This window comes from Macaca thibetana, chromosome 5, assembly GCF_024542745.1.
Source record: "Macaca thibetana thibetana isolate TM-01 chromosome 5, ASM2454274v1, whole genome shotgun sequence".
In the NCBI taxonomy this organism is placed as follows: domain Eukaryota; kingdom Metazoa; phylum Chordata; class Mammalia; order Primates; family Cercopithecidae; genus Macaca; species Macaca thibetana.
This window is the reverse complement of record NC_065582.1, coordinates 16,600,084-16,626,243: the sequence shown is the minus strand read 5'-3', so window position 1 is coordinate 16,626,243 and position 26,160 is coordinate 16,600,084. Positions and strand designations below refer to the sequence as shown.

Below are 26,160 nucleotides of genomic sequence, written 5' to 3'. Positions count from 1 at the left end.
TATAATTAATAAATCTACATCAATACATTATTATTAACTAAAGTTCATGCTTTATTTATTTTTAGTTAGTTTTTACCTTTTTCTGTTGCAGGATCCCCTGCCCAGAACACCACATTACATTTAGTTGTAGTGTCTCTTCAGGCTCCTCAGTGTCTCCGAAATTCCCTGTTTTTGATGACTTTGATTGTTTTGAGGAATACTGGTGAAGTATTTTGTAGAATGTCTCTCAACTTAGATCTTTCTAATATTGGTCTTATGATTAAACTTGGGTTATGTGTTTGTAGAAAGAGGACCACAAAGTTAAAGTGCCGTTTCCATCACGTCATATCACACATGGACAAAAAAGTCAGGAACATGACTTAATCACTATTGATTTAACTTCAATCACCTGGCTCAAGTCGTTTTCGTTATGTGGCTCCACTGCACATTTACTCTTTTTCTCCCTCTTTCCATAGTACACTCTATGGAGGGAAGTCCCTATGCATGGTCCATATGTAAGGAGTGGGGAGTTATACTCTACCCCTTTGAGGGCAGAGTAACTACATAAATTTTTGGGAATTTTTCTTCACATGAAATTTGTCCATTGTTGCTTATTTATTTACTTGTATTAGGATGAACTCATGTATATTTATTCTATACTTTGGATTATTTTATACTTTGGATTAAAATATTCCTTGCTCAAACTGTCCCAGCTTTTGCCTTTAGAGGCTCCTTTCGTTGCCTCTTGTGTCTCTATGGCATGCCCCATCAAGGTCGTGGTTTTTGTTTTTGAGTACTTTCTTCCTTTCTGGCACTAAAAGATTGCTCCAGGCTCATCTTGTGTATTTCCTGTCCCAGTACTATAATCAGCCATTTCTCCAAGGAGCCCTAGTTCCTTTCATTGAAGAATAAATTAGAAACCAAGATCTGGGAGGTAGGTGTGCTCATTTGTACTGGTGTGTCATAGCTTCTCATTCCTCTCAGCTGACAGAGCAAGGAAATATACTGTGTATACCAACCTGTGTAAATACACGTATCTATAAATATTGCTATGCATAACTGTCTGTATCTATTATAACCTAAACATGAGTTTATACTGATAGCTCCAACTCTAATCCATTACTACATGAATCATTTGAGCCTCCTCCTCTTGCTCATCTGTAACCTCCTGCTCCAGCAGTGGGAACCTAACTCCTACCATCAGCCACTTATTTAATCGTTCATTTCCAGTATACACATATAGCAGCATCAGAATTGTTAACACATACCTCATGGTAAACAATTTTATCAACTGGAATACAGTGTTTATATACAGCGTCTTTTACCTTTAGTTTGATAGACTCCACTCATTTCCAGAGTTACATAGGTCTGCAACTTCCCCCTCACTACACCTTTCAGTGAGGTTGTTTCATACATGAGTAATAAAGTTAGATTGTTTTGTCACATTCTGTTTTCATCCTGGGATTGTCCAACCTCCTAAATAATTGTTCATAATTTGCATGCATTAAGGTTCAGTCTTTGTGCTGAAAAGGTCTATGGGTTTTGACAAGTGCATAGTTTCTTGTACATACCATTATATTATGACACAGAATAGTCTCTCTGCCCTAAAATATCTCCTGTGCTTTACCTATTCAAACCTCCCCTCCCTCCTACCCTGAACTCCTGGTAGCCATTGATCTTTTAACCATCTCTATAGTTTTACCCCTTCTAGAATGTCATATAATTGGAATCATGTAGTATGTAGCCATTACATACTGGCTTTTTTCACTTAGCAATATACATTTAAGATTCATCTATGTATTTTCATGGCTTGATAATTTATTTTTATCACTGAATAATATTCCATTGTATCGATATACTAGTTTGTTTATACTTTCACTTGTTGGAGGACATCTTAGTTGCTTACAGTTTTTGGAAATTAAGAACAGAAGTGCGCTCTGGGCATGGAGGCTCATGCCTGTAATCTCAGCACTTTGGGAGAATGAGATGGGCGGATCATCTGAGGTCAGGAGTTTGAGACCAGCCTGGCCAACATAGTGAAACCCTGTCTCTACTAAAAATACAAAAATTAGCCAGGCATGGTGGTACATGCCTGGGACCCCAGCTTCTCAGGACGCTGAGACAGAAGAATTGTTTGAACCTGGGAGGTGGAGGTTGCAGTGAGCTGAGATCGTGCCACTGTACTCCAGCCTGGGCGACAGAGCGAGATCCATCTCAAAAAAAAGAATAGAGGTGCTGGGGCTGGACACAGTGGTTCACACTTGTAATCCCAGCACTTTAGGAGGCCGAGGTGGGCAGGTCACCTGAGGTCAGGAGATTGAGACCAGCCTGACCAACATGGTGAAACCCCATCTCTACTAAAAATACAAAAAAAAAAAAAAAAATTAGCCGGGCATGTTGGCAGGCACCCTGTAGTCCCAGCTACTGGAGAGGCTGAGGCAGCAGAATCACTTGAACTTGGGAGGTGGAGGTTGCAGTGAGCCGAGATAGCACCACTGCACTCCAGCCTGGGCAACAGAGTGAGACTTTGTCAAAAAAAAAAAAAAAAGAATAGGGGTGCTATAAACATTTGTATGCAGGTTTTGTGTGGACATAAGTTTTCAATATCTTTTTAACATTTATTTTTCAGGCCAATTAAAATCATAATTTGTAATAATCTAACCTTTATATGGCTTCTCAAATATAGCTACCTTAAAAATAATAAACACATTCATATAATAAATCCATCCAGAATCAGATACCATTTTATATAAAAGTGTGAAAAATGAATCTGCAATTATTTTGTGGAATAAGATAACTTTAGGACAGTTTAGAAGTATTTCATTTAACATTCTTTGAAATTTGAGCAGACCTGTGGTCTGTGGAAGTTGTTTCTTTTACATTGCAAACAGGGAAATTTATAGGTGTTAAATTTGCTATAAAATTTTTCCTTTATTGATTCTTTACTAATAAAACATATTAAAAATTATATGTCTGGAAATCTAAATAGAAGCATTTTCAAATTGAAATAATAAAAACCACACAGTATTAGATAACTAAAACTTGCTCCCTTTATGTGAATACATATCAGATAGGACACATGAAATGCCAGGATATAGGCAATGATGATATTTTCTCTGGATATTTAATCTCTAAACACATGAACTATATTACATACAGTATAATCCTGTTGAAATATAACTTGTTATTCCAGAGGATTGTGTATGTGTTAGAGAGTCACCTCTGTCCACTGAAAGCTTAAAGCATAGTAACAATTCTACAAAAAAAACCACACCTTTCTATAACACTGTCTTCTATCAAACGACAATTTGATCAAATTAATCTTTGCCTTTAATACTAATATTCTAAATAAGCCTCCTTCTTTGGGGATGAATTAACAAAAATTGCCCCCAGATTGTTACCACCTTACAGAATTTTTACTCTGCTTCCTCACTCTATGTTAGTGACTTGTGTTGATTGGTCCAGGATGGCTCAAGTGTAAATATCTTGACATCAGAAAGATTTAACAATTTTAAGTGGTTTATTGTGTGTCTTAAGCTATCTTATGTCTATGGTTTATTTTATGTCTTAAGTTGCTTTATGTAAAATATTTAAGAAAATAGAGAAGGAGAAGTATCAGTGAGAATGAAGGGTTTAAGAATATCACATAAGTTCAATGTCTTTCCCCTCACCATAGAGATTTTGACCATTTTAGTGTGGGAAAATTAATGAGTCTGCCAGGCGCAATGACTCACGCCTGTAATCCCAGCACTTTGGGAGGCCGAGACGGGCGGATCACGAGGTCAGCAGATCGAAACTATCCTGGCGAACACGGTGAAACCCCGTCTCTACTAAAAATACAAAAAAAATTAGCCCGGCGTGGTGGCGGGAGCCTGTGGTTGCAGCTACTCCGGAGGCTGAGGCAGGAGAATGGCGTGAACCCGGGAGGCGGAGCTTACAGTGAGCCGAGTTCGCCCCACTGCATCCAGCGTCTCAAAAAACAACAACAACAACAACAACAACAAAACAAAACAAACAAAACAAAACAAAAACAAAAAAAAAGAATGAAAAGAAAGGAAAATTAATGAGTCTAAAGCTATCTCAGAAAATGATGGGATTTTCTTTCCCGACTTAAAAGGTTCTGAGATTTCTCCATTAGAATCCTGCCTCACTGAGAGGTGAGGACTTTTTAACCAATAAGCCTGGAGGTTTCAGGGCTTTAGTTTAGCATAATTCCTGGGAATGTGATTCTCCCTGAAGCAAATCACATGTTATGATGCATTAGATGGGAGCTTCTGTGGTAGACCATGTCCCTTTTAACATTATAACAGGGGAAATCTTCCTTCTACCTCTTTTTTCATACCCCTTCCCTATGTAACAGAGGGCCCCTTAGCTGCCTCTCCTGTTCTAGGATCTCTTTCTGTCCTTTGCTTTTCATCTTTCTCTCTCTTTCTCCATCTCTCTTCCTATCCTTTTGCTCCCATGAAACTATCTGTGCTATGCTCTGTATCCTTCCAGGTTGTGACTCATGTCCCATTTGAAGCTGGAGAAGCAGCAATATAGACTAAGACATGAATTCCCTGGATCTTCATTGGTAGTTCTCTGCATACTTTTTTTTTTTTTTTTTTTTTTTTTTGAGACAGAGTCTCGCTGTCACCCACGCTGGAGTGCAATGGCGCAATCTCAGCTCACTGCAACCTCTGCCTCCCAGGCTGAAGTGATTCTCCTGCCTCAGCTTCCCGAGTAGCTGCGATTACAGGCATGCGCCACTATGCCCAGCTAATGTTTGTATTTTTAGTAGAGACAGGGTTTCACCATGTTGCCCAGGCTGGTCTTGAACTCCGGACCTCAAATGATTCATCTGCCTCGGCCTCCCAAAATGCTGGGATTACAGATGTGAGCCACTGCGTCTGGCCTCCCTGCATACTCTTAAGTATGCCAATATTAGGTGAGTGGATATACATGTCTCTGGAAAAAGAACATTCTGTGGTCTTACAATGGTAGTTCTTTTCAGTATCCTCCTGACATGGCAAAATAAACTTACCGAGTGCCAAAGATCCTCCAGGAGGAAAGGGATGAAGACCTGGGCTAGGGATCTCCATCCCATTTGAGATTCAACCTAGGTAAAACTTTCTAAAGGGCTAAGATAGCCCTGACTAAGGTCTCCCAAGAAGAGAGAGTCTGGCTCAGTGACAGTTTCAACTGAGCCTCGAGGTTTGTGGGGACAGCTTGTTCTAGATCCTGTGTGTAGCTGTGGTTAGAAGCCCAATTATTTGCCAGCCACTTTGGCAAAGCTGTCGTGTTTAGGGAACAGTGGCTGATTGTGTGAGTGTAAATCCAATAAGCTGTTGCCTTGGGAGTCCATATGCACAGTGCTACCCTGCTGCCTGCGCAGGGTTCCATAGCAGCAAGGCCAAGCAAGACAAGGACTCACTGAAGCCTGATGGAACCAGTTTTCAACAGTGACATTGTATAGAAGTGATGTTTAAAACCAGAACCTGTTAATGGACTGGTCACATGGACTTCTGAAAGAAGACTACTACCTTTGGACTAAGTTAATTCCCAGGTTTCTGTACAACAGAGAGAATGAAGGTTCCTTAAGAAAGTGAAACCAAATTACCTACTATATGGAGGAATGGAGGCTTAAGCAAGGAATTGGAAAAATAAAGAGAGATGCCCAAATTTTTCATCCTAAACTGATACAGATCCATACAGATTATATTTAATATGCTAATTCACTATGAATCTCTAAGAGCTGAAGGGTTTGCTAAATTTGTTTGACTACTGAACTTTTTAAAAACTCAATATATCTCAAGAGACTGGATTCCAAGGAACACTTTATAATTATATAGTTATATATTAGTTATAATAGAAAAGTTATAATAGAAAATGATTCTCCAGTGACAGAATTTTAGATACTAGGTCATGACAAAGGAGTAGCACATGGGGAGCAGAGGCCCTTTCCTGGCACCCACCCATATAGTTGTTTGACTATCTCAGCGTAGACTAGTTCCATGGTTCTGTGCTGTTAATCGTGTTGCTCTAGTGACTCTAACCCAAGGAGGGCAGAGTGTGCAGTGAGACAGTGCTGAGATGGGATTCCAACTTTCTCCTTAGCTCCATCTATCATTATTAGCCTTTGAATAATGCCCACCACCTGCAATTGCTCATTGGCTACATGAGAGTAGGGATTTCCTGTTTTATTGTCTTATGCATCCTCAAGTGTCTAGAACTGTGCCAGACACCATTTAAGTATTCAATAACTACTTGTCAAATGAATGGACTTCTGATCTAACACTGTGCTGGCAAAGACACTAAAAGCCTAACTTAACCATTTCTTTTGTACAGTTTGTACCTTGTGGCTACAGAGATTCAGGAAGTATAAGAACAGTGATGACTGGGATCTACTGACTAGGTTTGGTGGGCCCAGTCCTCAGCAGCAAACAGTAAATAATGTTTTATTTGTAAATCAAGTAAAACTTATCTTTTCTCAGGTTGGATCAACCCAGAATTGGGGTCAGGGGTACAGCCATCTCAAACCACATCAGCTGAATCACCATCTCCCTAGTTCCACATTGCTCAATCTGAGGACAAATTGCAACATATTTAGCAACCTATATGGTGGCATATGTTTTATAAATAAATGTATTTCTATAAATCTGTATATAAATAAAAATTAAAAATATTTCCTTTCTATTCTTTAAACTAAACTATGTATCACGAAACTTTATAGTGTAATGTAGCTTACAAGGCAACATTTTCATCAAATCATTCTAATAATTTTTAAATCATTATCGATTTTTAGAAATTACTGGTATGGTCTTATGTTTGATAAGCTCTCACTAAACTAAATGCTGCTTGTCTCTAAGCTATAGTTGTACGGAGGAAACTGTACTAAATGCGTCCAGTGGCTTCTCCTTGTGTAGATGGTTATCAGGTGTGGGCCCGGGCACATGCCTCAGCAGGAGAGTGATTGGGTGGGGTGCCCATCGTATTTAGAATGCTAATGTTTCTCACATCATCTGTACCCAGAGAACTTTTGCTTCTGCCCCATCTGCAACACTGTCACCAGCCCAACTTGTTCTGCTACTCCTGCCAACCCTGGACCCCTCCTGAGCAGCAAGTAGGCACTGCGCCTGTCCCAGCTTCCACCTTGGTCTTAGCTCATGCTGCCCAGTCCAGATGCACCAGTCCCAAGTCCCAAAACCGCCCATGCAGTGGCCACTGCATGATGTCATTTGGTGGCATGTGGTCTAACTTAAGCTACTTACCAACCATCAGGGCAGAATTTCCAATTTCAACCTGCAGTAACATCATGCCTGTGTGTACTGGCTGAATATCAGCCATGGCCCAGTCTCTTCTGAGTAGTTCTGCAAATCTCAAGGCCTTCTCTCATATTTATGTTCGAACAAGCCCATGAATGCCGTTTTCTTCTATCTCATGATCCCTACCATTTTTTCTTCTGTTTCTCACCTCCATAAAATGGCTCCCATGTTGATGCATTGATTCCTGGAAGGAGCTTCTGTTTTGCTTTGCCTCTTAACATCACTCAAGTGATGCTGCCCTGGCTGATACTCTGTTTCTGAGCTGAAGCAGGAGAAAATCCCCTCCGTTGGCCTGAGTGGCCCGTGATCTCCAGCCCAAGGCTGCCTCATGCTCTTTGTGACTTACTCCTTGCTATAATCCAGAGTCTGTGGATGATCACATCAGAAAACAACGTCAGTTTACTGTTGCCTCCCACTGCTCACCATCTTCTGAATTAAGACTGCACATTCTGGCTCTTTGCCCCGGGTAATTTTTTTTCCCAATAACTTGGGAGCTTTGATTCCTAGTGGCTTAGCAGAGTTGTTCTCCACACAGCTGGGCACAAGAAGCAGCCAGTTGAGTGGGACCAAGGCATGAAGGCTGAAAACCTCGCAGGTGAATTGGATCTGCATCCCAGGTTGAGAATCTCCAGTTTAGGAGTCTCTTTTGAGTCCTAAAGGAAATACTCAATTTCTCCCATCTGTCAGGCCCCTGCTACATCTACCAACATGTGCAATGGGATTAGTTCTTAAGAAATTCATATACAGCTTAGATTGTTGCTCAGAGACTCCTGCCACTCTGTGAACAACCACCCTTATGGATACTGATGCACAATTTCCTTTGGGTTGATCTCATAAGTTGCATTTCCAAAAAAAAAAAAAAAGAAAGAAAGAAAGAAAGAAAATAATAAGACCTCGACATCATAAGGAAACCACTTTTAGTTGCTCCATTTCCTGGAGCCTACAGCTGGCAAAATGCCTGGGACAAGATGTATTCAATTCAAGGCAAAGCAGAGTTGTTAGAAGAAGCAGATGGCCCACCTAAGGTGAAAAAATTACTTTCTTGTGAGGATAGGCGGGGCAGTTTATTCACCTCTTCCTCTAGGAAGGTGAGAACGTGTGGAGACAAAATAAATAAAACACATTGCAAGCTCCTTCCACAGATGCACAGAACAATTGGTGCTGAACATGGCTGCAGGAGGCATCTTCCAGCCTCCAGGAGGGCTGTAGGAGCTTGTCATGCATGCATTAAAGTGTCCCCAGAACTCAAAAACTATTCCATCAGAGGAGCTAGTAAGAACCAACGAGTCACTGACAACAGCAACCATCAGTAACCATCTCTGAGAGCTGGTAATGAACAGCAACAAAGATTGGGGATAGTTCAGCTACTCGGGAGGCTGAGGCAGGAGAATGGCATGAAACCAGGAGGCGGAGCTTGCAGTGAGCTGAGATCCGGCCACTGCACTCCAGCCTGGGCGACAGAGCGAGACTCCATCTCAAAAAAAAAAAAAAAAAAAAAAAAAAAAAAAAAAAAAAAAAAAAGAAAAAGATTGGTGATAGTTAAGATGAGCCAGGTAAAAAGGGTCAGGAAAATGACTGAATAGATTACAAGGCAGCAGGAACTGTGATCCATCTGAAGAAAAAGGGGAATCGTGTGAGTGGAGGTGTGGCAGCTAGATAATCTGCACATATTGAGGTAAGGGGAGGCCAGGCAGTGAGAATTTGTTGTGATTCTCTAACACTTTCCAGAGGAGAGAGACACGTTTCTTGGTAGCTACTCCTGTTCAGATAATCTAGAAAGTACATTTCATTCAGAAGTCTTCTCCAGTATCTGGATGCTGCACCCCTTAAGGTTATGAAATGTTTTTGCTCTGAATCCTTGTTCACAAGCAACATTCTGATCATGAATTTGGTCTCCCAGGTACCTTGATAATGGGCAGAATGTGTCCAAGATTGAGGAAACAAGTTTGGAGATCCTTGGAAAGACTTATTCTGTATTAAATGTGGGTTTTGTTTGAGAGTTTGGTTAGCACAGGTCAGTTTCAACCTAATCACCCAGCAACACAGACAAAATCCTCTCTTGGGACCTGCATGGCTGAGGGTCAGACACCAGAACACTATGGCCACTCCTCTGTATTGCCATCCTGTGAGGCTCCACGGAGCAGCCTGGGCCTTCTTCCCTGACATTTGTGTCTGTTTAAATTTCACACAGTCAGTCCAGAAAGTCATCTCCCCACCAGTTTCTTTAAAATCAACAGAGGCTACTTCTAAGTAATGTTTTCTGTAATGCATCCTGGAGTCTCATAGCCCTGAACCTTAGGAAATGAGTTGCATCTCACACTCTGTAAGCATATACCCAAGTAGCAAACTTTCAGCTTCCTGCAGTGGTCCCTGCTGTCTTCTTTATCCTGATGAGGTGAGTCTTGGTGAGGCCACATGGTGACATACAGGGGATCCTTAAGCAAGGAGTGGGAAAGGAAAGGTTATGCTGCCACGCACAGCTCCAACCCCAAGTCCTCAGGCCCCATGATCATGTCCTTTGAATGGGGGCTGGCTTGGGTTAAATGAAGAAAGGGGTGGGTGTTCTCATCTACAAGAGCAGAACTAGAAGAGTGCTTCTTGTCAGCTGTGTTCACAGCAGCTGTGGCTGGGTGCACAGCTTTCCCCATTTTTTCCCTGTTGAAAAGAGTGTGTGCTTGTGTGGCTGGTGCTGGCATTCTCATCCCTGACTCTTGTAAAGGTGCCACATCATCACTTCAAGCACTCTCTCTTAGTTTTCTCCTCCCTAGCGTGTGAATAGTTGACATTGTGCACTCCTTGGTGGGCACTACGCACTTGCTTGCTATAGGACACTTATTCACTGGTATTTTGGTAGCAAGTAGATTTTGCCTGTTTCCAGAATAAGAGGGAAGCAGCAATGACCCAGCTCTGGAAATTATCTACCAGGTTCACATTCCATATATTGCCCTATATCCCTTGAAAACAGCAAATTTATGTGCAAAATAAAAACATGAATATCGCATATTAATTTCTTCTTCCCCCTGTTTGGAGAGTTGGCAGAAGGACTAATAAAGATGACTAGTGTGAATAGTCTCTCAAAATAGTCATTTCATAAATTGAATAGGAGATGCATTCACTGCAGCTGAGATTTATGAAGGTTCGGTGAGGTGGCAAAACAGGGTTTGCAATTCAGGATTTTATTGCCCTTAGGGGCTGTGGCTAATCTGTTGTGAAGCAAGGTTTCAGTTGGGTAAAGATTGAGTAACTAGAACAGAGATGCATTGTGTAACCCCTGTTTCCTTTTTATTTCTTGCAGACCAGTGAATATCCTAAGTCCCAAACTGTATGCCAGCTTAGTAGATTTAATTTTTGAGTGTTTTGTATCATGACAGCTCAGCATTTCTTGCAAAAAGTGGCCATAGATAACCATGGCCATTATATCAGTCTCTGTGCTGATGCTGAATTTGTCTGACACTCACACAAGGGCCTCTAAATAACCTTTTCTTTAAAGGGAAAGAGAATCGGCATTTACCAATTACTCATTCTGTCGCCAAATGACCTTTATTTCTCATGGCAAATCTGTGACATTGGTATTACAGATATTTCACCTATCCTTGTTCTGGATAGGATTGAGGCTCAGAGAAATTAAATAGCTTGCTCAAGTTACTTAATTAAGAACCTTAGAAGCCTAAAACAAACATGATCTCTTCTGGTCAGTTTTATACAGGAGAAGTGAGGTTTCAGGATAAACCAGGCCTTTCTGCCTCAAATCTATTGCTCCTTCCACTGTGCTGTGTGGCTGCATGCACACCAGGAATTGGAGAAATGCCATAGGGTTTTAAAGCACCACCAATAAAATCATGCGAAAGAAAACATATTTTGAAAAAAAAGGTTGATTGTCATATTGAAGCGCCCCACCGGCAAGTCTCTAGGAGGCCCCAGTAAGAGCAGCGTGTGTGTCCTGGGGTGTTTTGAGTACCTAGGAGGGCAGGGGACAGCAGTCTCCCCTCCCGCAGTGTAGATGAGCCGGGCAGGGATAGCAGCAATGCTGCCCCGGAAGTCATCTGCCATCTTCCAGTCAGTGGCCATAACGTTTTCCTAGTAATCTGAGTGTCATCTCTTACAATGTCTTATCCTGCTGAAAGCCTCTTTATTTAAACATTTGCCAATCGGAAGGGATTATGTCCCGACAACGACTTCCTCATTTCCATGCTCACTCACAGCTCAGACGCCTGTGCAGGGATCCTGTCTGCCATAAGAGCCTCCCAAACGATGCTCCCCGCTGCCAGCCACTCCTTGCGCCCATCTTGTGGCTGCTAGATATATCGTCCTACAGCACAGCTCTGATGATCTCATACCTCTGTTCAAAAGGAAGGAAGTTTCCAAATTTCAAAGTCCAGTGCCAGGCGTGGTGGCGTGCCTGTGGTCCAGGTGACTGAGGAGGCTGCGGTGGGAGGATCGCTTAAGCCCAGGAGCTGCAGGCTGCAGGGATCTATGATTGCGTCACTGCACTCCAGTCTGGGCAACAGAGTGGGACCCCATCTCTTAAAAATAATCAAAATAAATTATTTTAATTGTAAAAGTCTGAAACCAAATTTCAAAGTCAAACCTAGAAAGCGTCTAGTGCCATCCCCAGGCTCCTGGAGCCCTCTCCCTTAGTGTGACGGCCTAGGACTAGAGTTCTTGCTTTGTTTTTGGAAGCCATTTCCTCAGAGTGATGGTTTCTGAGGAACCATCAGCTTCAAGAGTTCTGCTTTATAAGATTATACACATAAGAAGAAAATATAAATAGCCTAGAACTCTCCAGATTTCATCACATCATCACACCCCCCCCCACACACAATCACATCATCACACACACACCACACACACACACCAGACCACACACACAATCACATCATCACACACAACACACAAAATCACATCATCACACGCAACACACACACACACACCCCCACACACACACACCCCCACACACACACAGAGCCTATGTCTTTTTCCATTTAGTTGTTATCTAGCGCCACCTGGTGTTAAAACTAAACAGCACCTCCGGAGAAAAAACAATCTACAGGCATGTTTTATCCCAAATTGAGGATCTTTAGCACTGGAAGGAACTTTAGCGATCATTTAGACAGCTGCCTCATTTTATAGACTAGGAATATATGCAGAATTTAGAAACAGAATTGAATCCATAGTTCTTGAATTCCAGGCTCCTCAATTTTCCAGCATGCCCCAGTTGCCTCCTTAGCCTCCAAAGGAATTGGGCTAGAGTGATACCACCTTTGGAAAAAGACAAAAAAAGAATACTAGCATTTAATGATCCTTTATTATAAGCCAGTTATTGTGCTAAATGCATTTACAAACATGACCTCATGATCTCATCTGTTCTTCATAACTAGTCTCCCTCCCCTCCCTCCCCTTCCCTCCCTCCCTCCCTCCCTCCCTCCCTCCCTTCCTCCCTCCTTCCCTCCTTCCCTCCTTCCCTCCTTCCCTCCTTCCCTCCTTCCTTCCTTCCTTTTTATCAGAGAGGAGGTCTTGCTGTGTCATCCAGGCTGGAGTGCTGTGGTATGATCAGAGCTCACTGCAGCCTTCAACTCCTGGGCTCAAGCCTTGATCCTCCCACCACTTCAGCCCCTCAAGTAGCTGGGACTACAGGTGTGAGCCACTGCAGTAAGATGATCTTATTCTTGTTCCACAGATGAACAAAGTAAAATTTAGAGACCTGCAACATACCTTGGACCTGCAAATACTTTTACGTCTGTGTTTCTATAAGGACCTGTTCATTCCGGTTGTCTCAGTGGTCAGTGTGGATTGCCACATGAATAATTTGGTGGTGGCTTAAAAAACAAATATTTACTTCTTGCTCATGTTTCATGAGAGCTGCAGGTTGACTGTGGGTCAGCTGTAAGTCTGATGGGCTCAACTTGGCTGGATGAGTAATTTGGTGGTGGCAATTGGTATAGACCCTGAAATATAAAAGATAATGAGGAGCTCAATAAGGTCATATTGTATTATTTGTTCACAATTATTCAGTCCTTCCTTGCCTTTGCCATACTTCTGTGCAGACAGAATACATTGCCCTCCCTGCATTGACCTTGGACTTGGCCACTTCCTTTGGTTAATAAAATGTGTGTGGACTTGATATTTGCTGCCTGAGCAGAAGCTTTCAGTGGTGTGGTTTGGTGAGACCTACTTCAGCCTTGAACTCCCCCGTGAGAACAGCACAACTTAGAGAGTTGCTCTTCCTTCAGTCCTAGCTCCGGAAGAAGACAATACTTGTGGCTGAGTCGAATCCAGCAGAGCTGAGCCCAACAGAGTCACAGTTGACCCACAGTCAACCTGCAGCTTTCATGAAACGTAAGCAAGAAATAAATAGTTTGTAAAGCCATTGAGAATTTGGTGTTGTTTGTTGCTGCACCAAAAGCTGACCAGTACGGAGTTTGAACACAAGTCTGGTTGACTCCAAAACCTTTTTAGAAACTCTCTGTGAAAATGGACACTACTTCCAGGATGATGTCTAATATGGTTTGGCTCTGTTATCCCCACCCAAATCTCATGTCAAATTGTATTCTTCGGTGTTGCAGGAGGAGTCAGGTGGGAAGTGATTGGATCACCGGGGGGTTGACTTCCCCTTTGCTGTTCTTGTGATAGTGAGTTCTCATGAGATCTGGTTGTTTAAAAGCGTGTAGTACTTCCGCCTTCACTCTCTTTTTTCTTCTCTGGCCATATAAGACATGCCTGCTTCCCCTTCACCTTCTGCCATGATTGTAAGTTTCCTGAGGCCTCCCAGTCATGCTTCCTGTATAGTCTGTGGAGCTGTGACTCAATCAAACCTCTTTTCTTAATAAATTTCCCAGTCCTAGGTAGCTCCTTGTAGCGATTCGAGAACAGACTAATACAGTATCTAATTTAACTAATCTGAGAACCTACTAGTGTTAGTAGTTGCTGAGGCTCTTACCTCCTTCAAGGCTTTGCTGAATTCCACTCTCTCACTGATACTTATCCTGAGCACCTAATTTAATTCTGCCACCTACTTCTCCAGCTCTACCTCTTCTGTCTTTTTTTTTTTCTGTTCATAAGTTTATTGTCTTTATCTGAAAAATCCTCATATAAAACTGTTTGGTTTAGCTCTCGGCAGCCCGTTCCTGAGCTCTGAGGGAGCTTGCCTTCTTTTGAGCTACCCAATCTTTCTTCTGAGCAAGGGACATTTTGGGGCGGTTCCACCTCTTCTTTTTAATTTCTTTCTTGTGCTTTTTTTCAGAGACTGGATTCTCTTGTATAGCAGCATGAACTTTCTTTTATACCTCCTCCTTCATGTCTGCAGTTACGCTGTTCTTTATGCATTGAGAGAACTGTTTTTTTGTAAGCATCTTCATCTTCTTCCATTAAGTGGCACATGTCATCTGCAACACTCTGGCCCATGATGCGCTTCCGGTGTACTTCTGCATTAAATTCCTTGCTTTCAGAATCATAACCAAGGAATTGTTTGGTACCGTGAGGGATAGACAAACCTCCATCCATAGCTCCCTTCAGGGTGCCAAAAACTTTATAGCCAGTGGTATTCTGGCAAGGCCTGCATCCAAATAGCAGGTAAAGGCACCTGACTGATCATCAATGCTTTCCACCTTGTATTCATCGCCAGTCACCTCCACTTGGCTTTCATAGATCTTGTCCATGAGAAGCCTGCAGGCCAGCAGCAGGCCAGTACAATAGGCTGCAGCATAATTTGTCAGGCCAACCTTCACACCATACTTCGGCAATTCGTGTGCATATGCTGAGCAGACTATCATATTCCCCTCTGTACGGGCATAAGCAATCTGACAAATGATAGCTCTATCATCCTGTATTTGGGTGTGTTGTATGTATTTTTATACTGTATCACCAAGCATTTCTGAGCATAGTAATCGTTTTACCCTCTCGTCATCTTCTAAATTTCACTTGGTATCTCTTAAACTAGGCCTTATTCTTAACAAGTATGATAAACCCCATCCTGCAGAACAGAGACCACGTCCATGGCTCGACAGAGACCTGCAGGCCTGGTACTAGTGGGGGACAAGGGCCTTCTTCTGTACTTTTGATTCCCTTTACCTTGACCTACTTTTTTCTCCTTTTGAAAGCACCTATTGGCCCGGCGCGGTGGCTCAAGCCTGTAATCCCAGCACTTTGGGAGGCCGAGGCGGGCGGATCACGAGGTCAGGAGATCAAGACCATCCTGGCGAACATGGTGAAACCCCGTCTCTACTAAAAATACAAAAAAAAAAAAAAAAAAAAAAATTAGCTGGGTGTGGTGGCAGGCGCCTGTAGTCCCAGCTTCTAGGGAGGCTGAGGCAGGAGAATGGCTTGAACTCGGGAGGTGGGGGAGATTGCAGTGAGCCAGGATCGCGCCACTGCACTCCAGCCCGGGCGACAGAGCGAGACTCCATCTCAAAAAAAAAAGAAAGCAACTATTGCCTTCTAAAATACTGTACAATGCACTTACTTATCATGTTTATAGTTTAAATGTCTCCCTTGCTGAATTTTAAGAGGGAAAGGGTCTTGCGTGTTTTGTTTACTGCAATACTTTAAACAATGCTTGGCACATAGAAGGGGCTGAAAAGTATTTTTTTAATAAATGAAAACACGTCTGAAAGAATGGCAGCTGTTGTATTTTGGTAACATGACCAGTAGAGGTCATAGATGAGTTCTTTAATTATCTTGGAGCTACAACTACTATGTCTGTGTATGCAAGGATCTATTCATTCTAGATGTCTCGGTGATCAGTGTGGATTACTACACGAACAATTTGGTGGTAGTGATTAGCGTCGATCATGAAAACTGCTGAAAGGTACACATTAATGATGCGTCAGATTGGCTTCCCCTTCATATATGACCTAGTCTTGGGAGCCAAGCAGAGAAAAAAAAAAAAAGAAAAGCAAATAGAAAATAGGATGCAAGTTAGGGCAGAAAGTGTTGGCTTCAAAGCTATGTCTGTCTGTATAAATTGCTTGGACATGGAAGTTAAATTTAAATAATCAGAGAAGATAGTAAAATGTTTATTTTTAATCACAAGCTATTTGTTTAGATTAATAATACCTCCTCCCCAAAGTCTGCGTGAGTGCGTGAGCTGGGGCAGCACAGGAGTATATACTGATAAAGCCTGTTAATACCAGGACACTTGACTGGCTTTTTCCTCTTCCCTTTTACCACAAAAAAACAGCAAACCACAAATCACAAGCCATGATTCGGCCTGAGTGTGGTTTATTCTCTCTGGCTTGATTGCTCGTGCCTAAATGTCACAGTACGTAACCACAGATATGGAGGTATAAAGAAATGATGACTCTGGATCAGAAGCGAATACTTTCCTTTTGATTGCATATGGATTTTGATAGATTGATTAGTTCAAGGGTAAACATTTGAGAAGGAAGAAAATGTACTTTATTGATAGTCCCCCACGCATCAGGCACTGTGATAGCTACTTTCCCATGTCATCTCACTCCCTGAAGTGAACAGTGTCAAAGATAGCATCTAGAACTTAGTAGAAGCTCAGTAAATTGTCAAATGAGTCAGTGAACAGTAAATGGCTCTTAGGAAGAAGCATCTGTTTCTCTGTTTTGGTTTGGTTTGTTTGAGCCGGGGCTGATTTGTTATATTTTTTATGCTTATGTTTAGTGTTTTTTATTCATTACAGGCATCCATCTCCTGGGTCTGAAAAGTAAATAGAATGTGCTCCCTGTCACGAGACCCCGAAGGGTGGGCCTGGATGGAGAGCTAGGATAAGGAGATGCTAATTCTGGTCCTGCTCTGAAAATGAACCATTCCCTTTGATTATATATGATAAATCATTACATAATTCCTACCTTTTCTACTTCACAACATGTAGTGAGATAAATGTAAGATGCCATATTTGGAAGGTTATTGAGTTTTTAAATGGGAAAGTTAGTCAATAAATGGGAATTTAATGAAAAGTTTTGCATGAGGCCCATTGTGGGGGAAGTAAGACTAAAGCACAAACTCTACCCTGTATCACACATTGCTAGCCTTGTATAAATGCATGGATGAACAAAACAGAACAATGATCTCAAAATCGCACACTATTTGCTCGATGCTGCCTTAATGGAGGATGTGGATTTCCAGACTGAGGATCTCCATTGTGTGGGAATATCAGAGATAATGTTTTTTTTTGAGCTTGGGGTTGGTAAAGGGCCAGAGACCTTAGTTCTTACACTATTCTGAGGCATGTCGCCAGATAAATGCAGGGGTAGATTCTCTTATGGGATGATGTAGAAAGAGAATATGCCAACTTTTCAAAAATGTCTTTAGTATGGGGCGGGTAGGGTGGGAGGATGTGGAAGATCACTGTTGGAAGACTTTCCTCTAAAAGTTTATGGAAGTTCATTCTCGCACTAACAGAAGTAAAATAGGATTTTTTTTCTTCCTCTCTTTTTCTTTTCTTCCTCTCCTTTTTCTTTTCTTCCTCGATAGCACGTAGAACTTTCGTTGGCTGTCAGACACGTAGTATATAAATTGCAAGCATGATCATCACACAGAATGTAAATATGCCAAGTGCACATGAACAAATTAGAGGTTTCTTAGTCAAATCCAAGCAAATATGTACCTGATAATGACTTTGGCCGAAACATGTTTTTACATTTTATAGTATGTTCACATTTGCCAGTGGTTAGCAAAGATTAAGCTTGCCAGACTTTAATATGGCACAAATGCCATGTTCAAGGCAAAGTCAGTGGACTATTACAGGATCTGGCAAATCAAAAACATTATCAACAGCTGTGGTTTCCAAAGGTTTTGTGAGACTGGAATAATCAAGTTGTGTGCATTTTAAGTGGTCATTAATTTTCCCGGTGCTTTTTAAAAATATAACTTATGATCATGAGTAGCTTCACATGGTGTAATAGTTATAATCAACTTTTGGTTAGGTGTGATAATGGCCAGAAGGCAAAAATTAATTAAGTCCCTAATTATTTAATTAAGGATTTATAGAGTGGCTTCTATATTCAGGGTCATGTATTTTGTACTAATTGTAGCCACTCACTTCACATCCCTTCCCATCCTTACTTTTACCAGAATTGTAATAAGTGTTCATTCGAATTTCACTGATTTCCATTGATCCTTACTGGTGGACACATCTTTGGATTATCCTTCAAAGGAAGGATAATGAAGAAAAACAGTGATTCTATATTGCTAAACAAGAGACCTTTGTATAGTGAAATTTAGTAGTATGATTCTATCTGATGCTAAAAACCATTTGAAAAGGGACAGAAGATTAACATTTTGTCTAATCTAGTAACTTGAATTGATAAAGTTTTATCATGACTATGACCATATATGATACCAATCATTATCAGTATCTTGGCTTTTCATTTAATATTTTAATTGCTATAATTATAACCCTGGACAATTAAAAATTACCTTTTCAATAAAGCTGGAAACAAAAGGAAAAAATTGCCTGTCAAAGATTATCTAAACTCACATTTTCTCTGTAGGGTCTTGGAATTTACTGTTTTATAAAAAGCAGTCTCCAAGGATTATGTTTTCTCTTTGGATGGGTGTTTCAGCTACGCTGAAGGAGACTTCAGTGATTCATGATTCACCTGTTTTTCTCCATAATATAATTGCGAAGAAACTGCTATGAACCTCATGACATTGAACTGGCTAAGAAAAAAAAAATCTTAACTATTAATATACTAAGTGTACATTTTCTTTAAAAAGTGACTTTGTTAGTTTCAAATATTTTTAATAACACACTTAATGCTTACAGAGTTGATTTATCACCAACAATGTTGCTTAGTAAATGTCTTTTGAAGATGTTTTTAATGCAAAGATAAGGCTTCATCTAAGATATACAAATCTAAGTTCATACATGAACTATATCTTCAAGTCATTATTGTTTTTCTAGAGGCCAAAAACTTAGTTGGCCCTATAGATAATTTTATTGAAATGAAACAATGTTATCAAGAAAAATGCTTTACCATTTCAGTACTTTATCCAGTCTTCCCTAATCGGTTTAGCACATTCACTTGCATGGTTGATAAAGAAAGCGTTTGCTAAAAAAGTTAAAATAAAGGTAATCTGAAGAAATTATTCTAAATTTGAAATTTAGTTTAAATGATTAATAATAAGAAAACCTTATATTTGTAACCTTATTGTTAATAAAATACTTTCATATAGTATAATTCTCTTTTTTTTTTTTGGTCTTTTATCTCTTTTATTTTCAATTTTTTAAAAAATTTTTTCCTTATAGCATTTTCCTGTGACTGTAATACCTCCAATGGAACCTGTCTTAGTCCATTTTCTGGTGCCACATCAGAGTATTACAGACTGGGTAATTTATAAAGAAAAGATGTTTATTTGGCTTATGGTTCTGGAGTCAGGGAAGTCCAAAGGCATAGTACTAGTATCTGCTCAGCCATTGAGGAGGGCCTCCTTGTTGTGTCATCCCATGGCAGAAAGCAGAAGGGCAAGTGACAAATGCAAGAGACAGAGAAAGAATAGAAAATACTTACTCTTTCATCAGGAGCACACTCCTGTGATAAGTAACCCACTCCCACAATAACAGCATAAATCTACTCACGAAGGCAGAACCTTCAGGACCTGATTATCTCTCAAAGGTGCCTCTGGTCAATACTGTTATGATAGCAATTAAATTTTAACATGATTTTGGAGGGGACAGTCAAATCATATCAGAACCTTAACATACAGCTCATATTGAGGGTTTTTAGGGAAAAACTTGAGCAGACCACAAAAACTTCAGATACATAAGGACAACATACACGCCTTATTTAGCCATGCTCTGTGGGGCTTCTTACTATTATCATTCAGCTATTTGGATTAGTCTAATTTCTTAACAAAATAGAAATTGTATTTATTCTCAAAATGGCAAAACTGATATAAGAATTTACAAGGCAACAATTCAGCCTATTACAAATAGATAATTCCATTGTGTGTCAACATGTCACTTAGAAATAAAAAATATTATAAGCTGTTTCTTCTAACCCACAGTAGCCTTATTAAAAGTAGATGATATAAACCTTGGATATGTCAGGCCAGGATGTGTTTGATTGGCGCAGATCATTGCTCAACTGATGTAGGACTACCTTCTGGACCATACAATATGCAAGGCCATTTTCTACTATACTGTGCTTAAGAAACGTGTGAAGCTAGGCTGGGCGCAATAGCTCATGCCTGTAATCCCAGCACTTTGGGAGGCCAAGGTTGGTAGATCTCCTGAGGTCAGGAGTTAGTGATCAGCCTGGCCAACATGGTGAAACTCCGTCTCTACTAAAAATACAAAAATTAGCTGGGCATGGTGGCATGGGCCTGTAATCACAGCTACTCGGGAGGCTGAGACAGGAGAATTGCTTGAACCCAGGAGACAGAGGTTGCAGCGAGCCAAGATCACGCCAGCCTGGGTGAAAGAGCGAGACTTCATCTCAAAATAACTAAAATAAAATAAAATAAAATAAAATAAAATAAAATAAAATAAGAAAAAAATAAAATAAAATAAAGTGTGAAGCCCATCATGTTGAATGACTTTGTAAACCAAAGCACAACAAGATGCTATATAGAAATTGTCAGTCATCATCTATTTCTGCTAACTTTCCAAGTTCCTATGCCAATTGTCAGGAAAAAGATTGCATATACACTTTATGACTTCTTAAAGACAAGAATATGCTGGTGTGGAAATACTTTCACAGTTCTGTAACATCACTGGAAAAATTTAAGGCTGAGTAATCCATAAGTAAAAGCACATTTTCACAGGGCAAAAGAGACAGAGTTACCAGTAAGTTGTCAATTTCATGACCACCATTTTGCCTTTTTAATTTGGTTTTAGGACATTCTTTTCATTTTCCAAGGCTTCACATTACTAATTAGGGGGATTTTGCCATAAATTCAGAAGGCAAAGCTGTTCAAAAAGATCACTGTATGCTTTTCTTGAGTTTGATTCAACAGCAAGGAATTTTCTGGTCGTTTTAATTGATAGCTGGCTTTCCAGTAGTTTTCCAGTGCAGTAAACCTAATTCACCCCACTTATTTTCAGAGATATCCACTGTGTGTCTCTCACACGTATACTGGATCTCTTCCTGTTTTCCCTGGGGGGAGGTATGATGGACTACTATATTTCCAGGCCTATAGTTCTTTGTGCTGTTAGAGCTCTGCATTCTTTTAGTCCACTGGCCAGGGCCCAATGAGACTCTCTGATCAGCATGAGGGCTGGATTCTGAACATTCGTTCCTGACACCAGAATGCCTCATCAATCTTTTATCCAGTGGGAGCCTTGCCAGTGCCAATTTACTCATGGAATAATATTAGCTCATTTCTTCTATTCTTGCCTACTGCATTCTTCTCCCTCTCCTGCTCCCATGTCTCCAGGGACATAAGAGGGTGTTTCACTGATTGCTATAATGATAGTAATAGGTGATATTTATTGGGCACTTACAATGGGCCAGACAATCCAAGAACTCCACACATCGAGCAAGAATGCTTCCTTAGGCCTAGCTGTCAACACTCCCACTGTCACTTCCGTGCCATCATGCCCATGCCATGGGGGGCTGACGCCCCAAGCTAACAGTTCTCCTGGGGTAAGTGTGCCAGATTTCACAAGTAAAAATATAGGAAGTCCAGTTACATTTGAATTTCAGAGAAACGGTGAAAAAAATGTATATCCCAAATATTGCATGGGACACAGTTATACTAAAAATTATTTATTGTTTACTTGAAATTCAAATGTAACTGGGCTTCCTGTTGTTTACTTGGCAGCCCTGTTTGGTAGCCTGTCTGTACTACAACTGTGGAAGTGAGCCACAAACCCCAACGTGCCCAGGTTTCTCCTCATTCATCCGGATGTTTGAGATTGGGTCCCAGAAAATGAAGCAGAGAAAAAAACCACTGGTGTCTGATTTCCTCTTCTCCTCCCCTCCCCGACTTCTTGCACTTTCAACTCTGTCCACTGCATGTCCACATCCCTACTCCAGGTGTAAGTATATGTGGATGCACAGTGTACATAAAATCTGTGATCTAGTCAGCAGGTCCTATTTATTTTTATTTTATTGAGACGGGGTCTTGCTTTGTTGCCCAGGCTGGAGTGTGGTGGCACGATCACGGCTCAATGCAGCCTCAACTGCCTGGGCTCAAGCGATCCTCCCACCCCAGCCTCTCAAGTAGCTGGGAGTACATGTGTGCTCCTCCACACCCAGCTAACTTTTAAAAAATTAGTACTCGTGGAGATAAGGTCTCGCTGTGTTTCCCACGCTGGTCTTGAACTCCTGGGCTCAAGCAGTCCTCCTGCCTGGGCCTCCTAAAGTGCTGAGATTACAGATGTGAGGCACCTCACCTGGCGTCAAGAATTATTATCTTGCTGTTGATTTGGAAAGCTTATTTGGATGTCAGAAACTAAATATTAACTCTTTAAATAACTTTGCATTCCTGATGCCTTACTTTGATCTCTCCCTGCTACCCTTGCAGATCAATGGCTCTCTGGCTAGTAAGATATCAAGAAATGCAAAAGAGAAATGCATACTGATGTAATTGTGAGGAGGAGGATTTTGCAAATTAAATTATATGAATTTTTTAGCGTTGTCTGTCTTTCCCCCTTTTTACCACCCTAATCTAGAATTTAATCTTTATGAGCATATAGACGCTAATGTGGGAATGCTAAAACAGTGCCAGGCCCTGCCTGGTAAAAATCTGTTGAACGACTTTTCCAGTGAGGAAAATGAGACTTAGGAAGTTAGTTTGCCCCATTTGCACAGCAGAGCTGGGCTTCACATGTTGATCTGACTAATTCGTGAGCCCTAGCACATCACTGCCATGTATTTCTACCTATCTGCTGTCTAGCAGTTCATACAGTTTGTGTGTGGTTTGATTTTCCTCTTGAAATTTGGTTTCAATGTGGAAAAATCAAAAACAAGAAATGCGTTTCTTCTTTAGCTCAACAAAAGGGACTTTTCAACACTAGCAACAAAAGGTAAAGGAAAAACTGAAGAAAAACAAAAAGAATCTCAAAAGCATAGAACCATCATGTGTATAAAGTACTGCTTTCTAATCGTATGATGACCAAAGGTCTTTTTATTCTGCCTCCTGTCTGAGAGTCCAATGCGAATGCCATGATCTTGAGATAATAATTTCTTGCATAGGGCCACATATAGCCTATGGGAAGAGGCACCTTTTGCTGGTCAGACACGGTGCAGCTCCATGGCACACAGCCTGGTAGGAGGAGCGCAGACTGAATCTTAGCTGCACTTGCTGCCCTGGCCAGGCACCCTCATGGACTGGACAGTCAACACCTCCAACACCTCTATGGGTAACGGCCTTTTCTTGGCATATCTGGCCATTGGACCAGAGGTAGCTGTTAAAAAGTGGGAAATCTTTCCTTTCCTCCTGGGTCCTTGTCTGTTTTCTACCACCCGCTCTCTGGGCATCTTGTCCCCTCCCTCCCAACTTGTGCTGTTTTATCGTCCATCAGATCTTCTTCCAGGAAAATTACCCCATTTCCATTTATGTCCCCACATCCAACCTGAGCAGGCAGGCAAACACAACTCCCTCAGCTTCCTAAGGCCCTCTCACTCATGCCTGCTTTCATCTTTCTAGCTTCCCACTGATTTCCAGGGCAAGTAGCTAATGCCCTTTGGCCCCAGTGAAGACCTTGCTTTTCCCAGACCAGGTCAATATATCTACTTACCTCTTGAGCTTTGTGTCAAAGGGAGACAGAAATGGAATCACACTTTACCCTTGAACAATATAATTCGTGTCAGAAATAGTCAGAACTTTTTCTTTGATTTTGATGACAGAAAAACTCAAACTATAATTATTCAACAAACAGCATTGCTGGGGAAATGTTTACTAGAATAACAGTTTGAAGCCACTGTGGGATTTAAAATGATACACTTTCTGTGGCACCTTAGGCTTCCATGTGTTATTCAAAGAGAAATTCTCACTGTTAATATAACCAGAAAGGATAACATTACATTTGTTAGTTCATGAAGAGAGACATATCATTTGATCTTGAACTCTCCCCTTCAGGACATCCTTCTTGGAGGCTGTACACCTAAGGCAATGCAGTGGAGTGCATGAAAAAGAGGGGAGACTTCAAGAAGAGGAGGGTTGTTTGTAAGAATCTGATCTCCATTAAGAATAGGGCCAGAGGAAATACATTTGAATTGCAGAAGGAAGAATTTAGGCTAGATCCAAATACTCTCTGACTGCATGGGTAACCAGTAAAATAGGTGTCCACCATCTATTATGTGGTGGATGTAACCAGTACATTAGATGTAAAATAGAGGGTAAACAATACCTTTTTTAGGAAGATCCATAAAATTTTGATAGAAATCTCATTGCTAAAATTCAAAAATCATAAGACCTTCTGAATACCCTAACCAACATATAAATTTGCATTCCCTTACTCACTTTTCCAATATCACTCTTATTTTTTTTCTAAAGAATCCCTCTAATTATTATTACTCAATTCAGTAAAATAATATACTTTTAAAAAATATATTGTTGGGTTTGACTAAATTGATCAAATTGAAAGTTAATTTTGGTGTGTAAAGACATGATCTTGTAATGTTCCCACTCAAAGATTTCTATTAAAGTCATACCAAAGAAAAATAGAAAATGGAAAGAAGAATTCCAAATATTAGAATTAAGGTCTAAATCCTGACTTCGCCAGGGAGAGCTGGATTTCTTTGAGAATGGGGTTGTTCCTTTCTTTTTATTTTTGCAAAGCTGATTTCCAGAAACCTTTCTAGTAAGAAGCCATTCATACTCTCTATTTTGTTTTGGAGACTATGAGAAAAAAAATTTTTGAGACAAAACCTTGCTCTGTCACCCAGGTTGGAGTGCAGTGGTGCCATCATAGCTTACCATAGCTTCAAACTTTCAAACTCTCGGGCTCAAGCAATCCTCTCACTTTAGCCTCCTGAGTAGTTGGGACTATAGGCCCATACCACCATGCCTGGCTAATTTTATTTTATTTTTTATGTAGAGACAGGGTCTTGCTATGTTGTGCAACCTGGTCTCTAACTCCTGGCCTCAAGTGATCTTCCTACCTTAGCTTCCCAAAGCGTGTGATTATAGGAATGAGCCACTGAACCCATCCTGAGAAAATTTTGAACCATGTTCGTGAGGGGTGAGCAGAAGGAGCTGCTCTCTCCATATGGATTGTATTGTTGATTGAGACGGGCACATAATTGCACAAATTTTCTTTTCACTTTGCTTAAGAAGACATTTTCAATGTAAGTCCATAAGGAATCAAATGTGGTTATCAAACCAGTCCATTTCCAGAAGTGACTCCACATCCAAAGGAATCCTGACATATAATAAGAACAAAAATGTTCGAAGTATAAATACATGAAAAATAACATTAGCTTTGCTTTCTAGAAATGTGGCTAAGGTCATCTGAAAGCTCTCTTACTATAAATCACTTACATAAGCTAAAATATAACAAGCATGCTTTTAAATGCTACAAAGAAAGTAAGGAAAATACCCTGCAAACTGATCATTTGATGGCTAGGGGTTTAGTTTTTTGTCAGTATAGTTAACAATGGGTTTGGATTTTAATGGCCATGAAAGTACAGGAGACAAATCTTTGGACCTGTGAAAGGCAGAAATTTAGACTTAAGACCCTTAAATAAAGAACTTTTGAATTACTGTAGATCTGTGAAGCAGGAGAACTGAAAATGTTCATCCTCTTCCATTAGGAGACAAACTTTTGCGCTTGGCCTGATCTACTAGGAAAAGAGGAAGCAAAGGAAAATCCTGAGGATATTAGAAACCTGAACCCTAGGCTGCTCTCACTCAGATTTAGAGTTTGAGGTTATACTCTCTGGATGACCTAGATTCTCCACAAAATAATGTAAAAAGCATTCTCAGGTTGATAACAATACTGGTGCCTCCTAATATGAGT

At 40.7% G+C, this 26,160-nt stretch overlaps 1 pseudogene; it reads right to left on the bottom strand.

Annotated features, from left to right (window-relative positions):
* Nucleotides 1-14,362: 14,362 nt before the first annotated feature.
* On the bottom strand, nucleotides 14,363-15,357 carry LOC126955644 (60S ribosomal protein L5-like; annotated as a pseudogene).
* Between the last annotated feature and the right edge of the window lie 10,803 nt (nucleotides 15,358-26,160).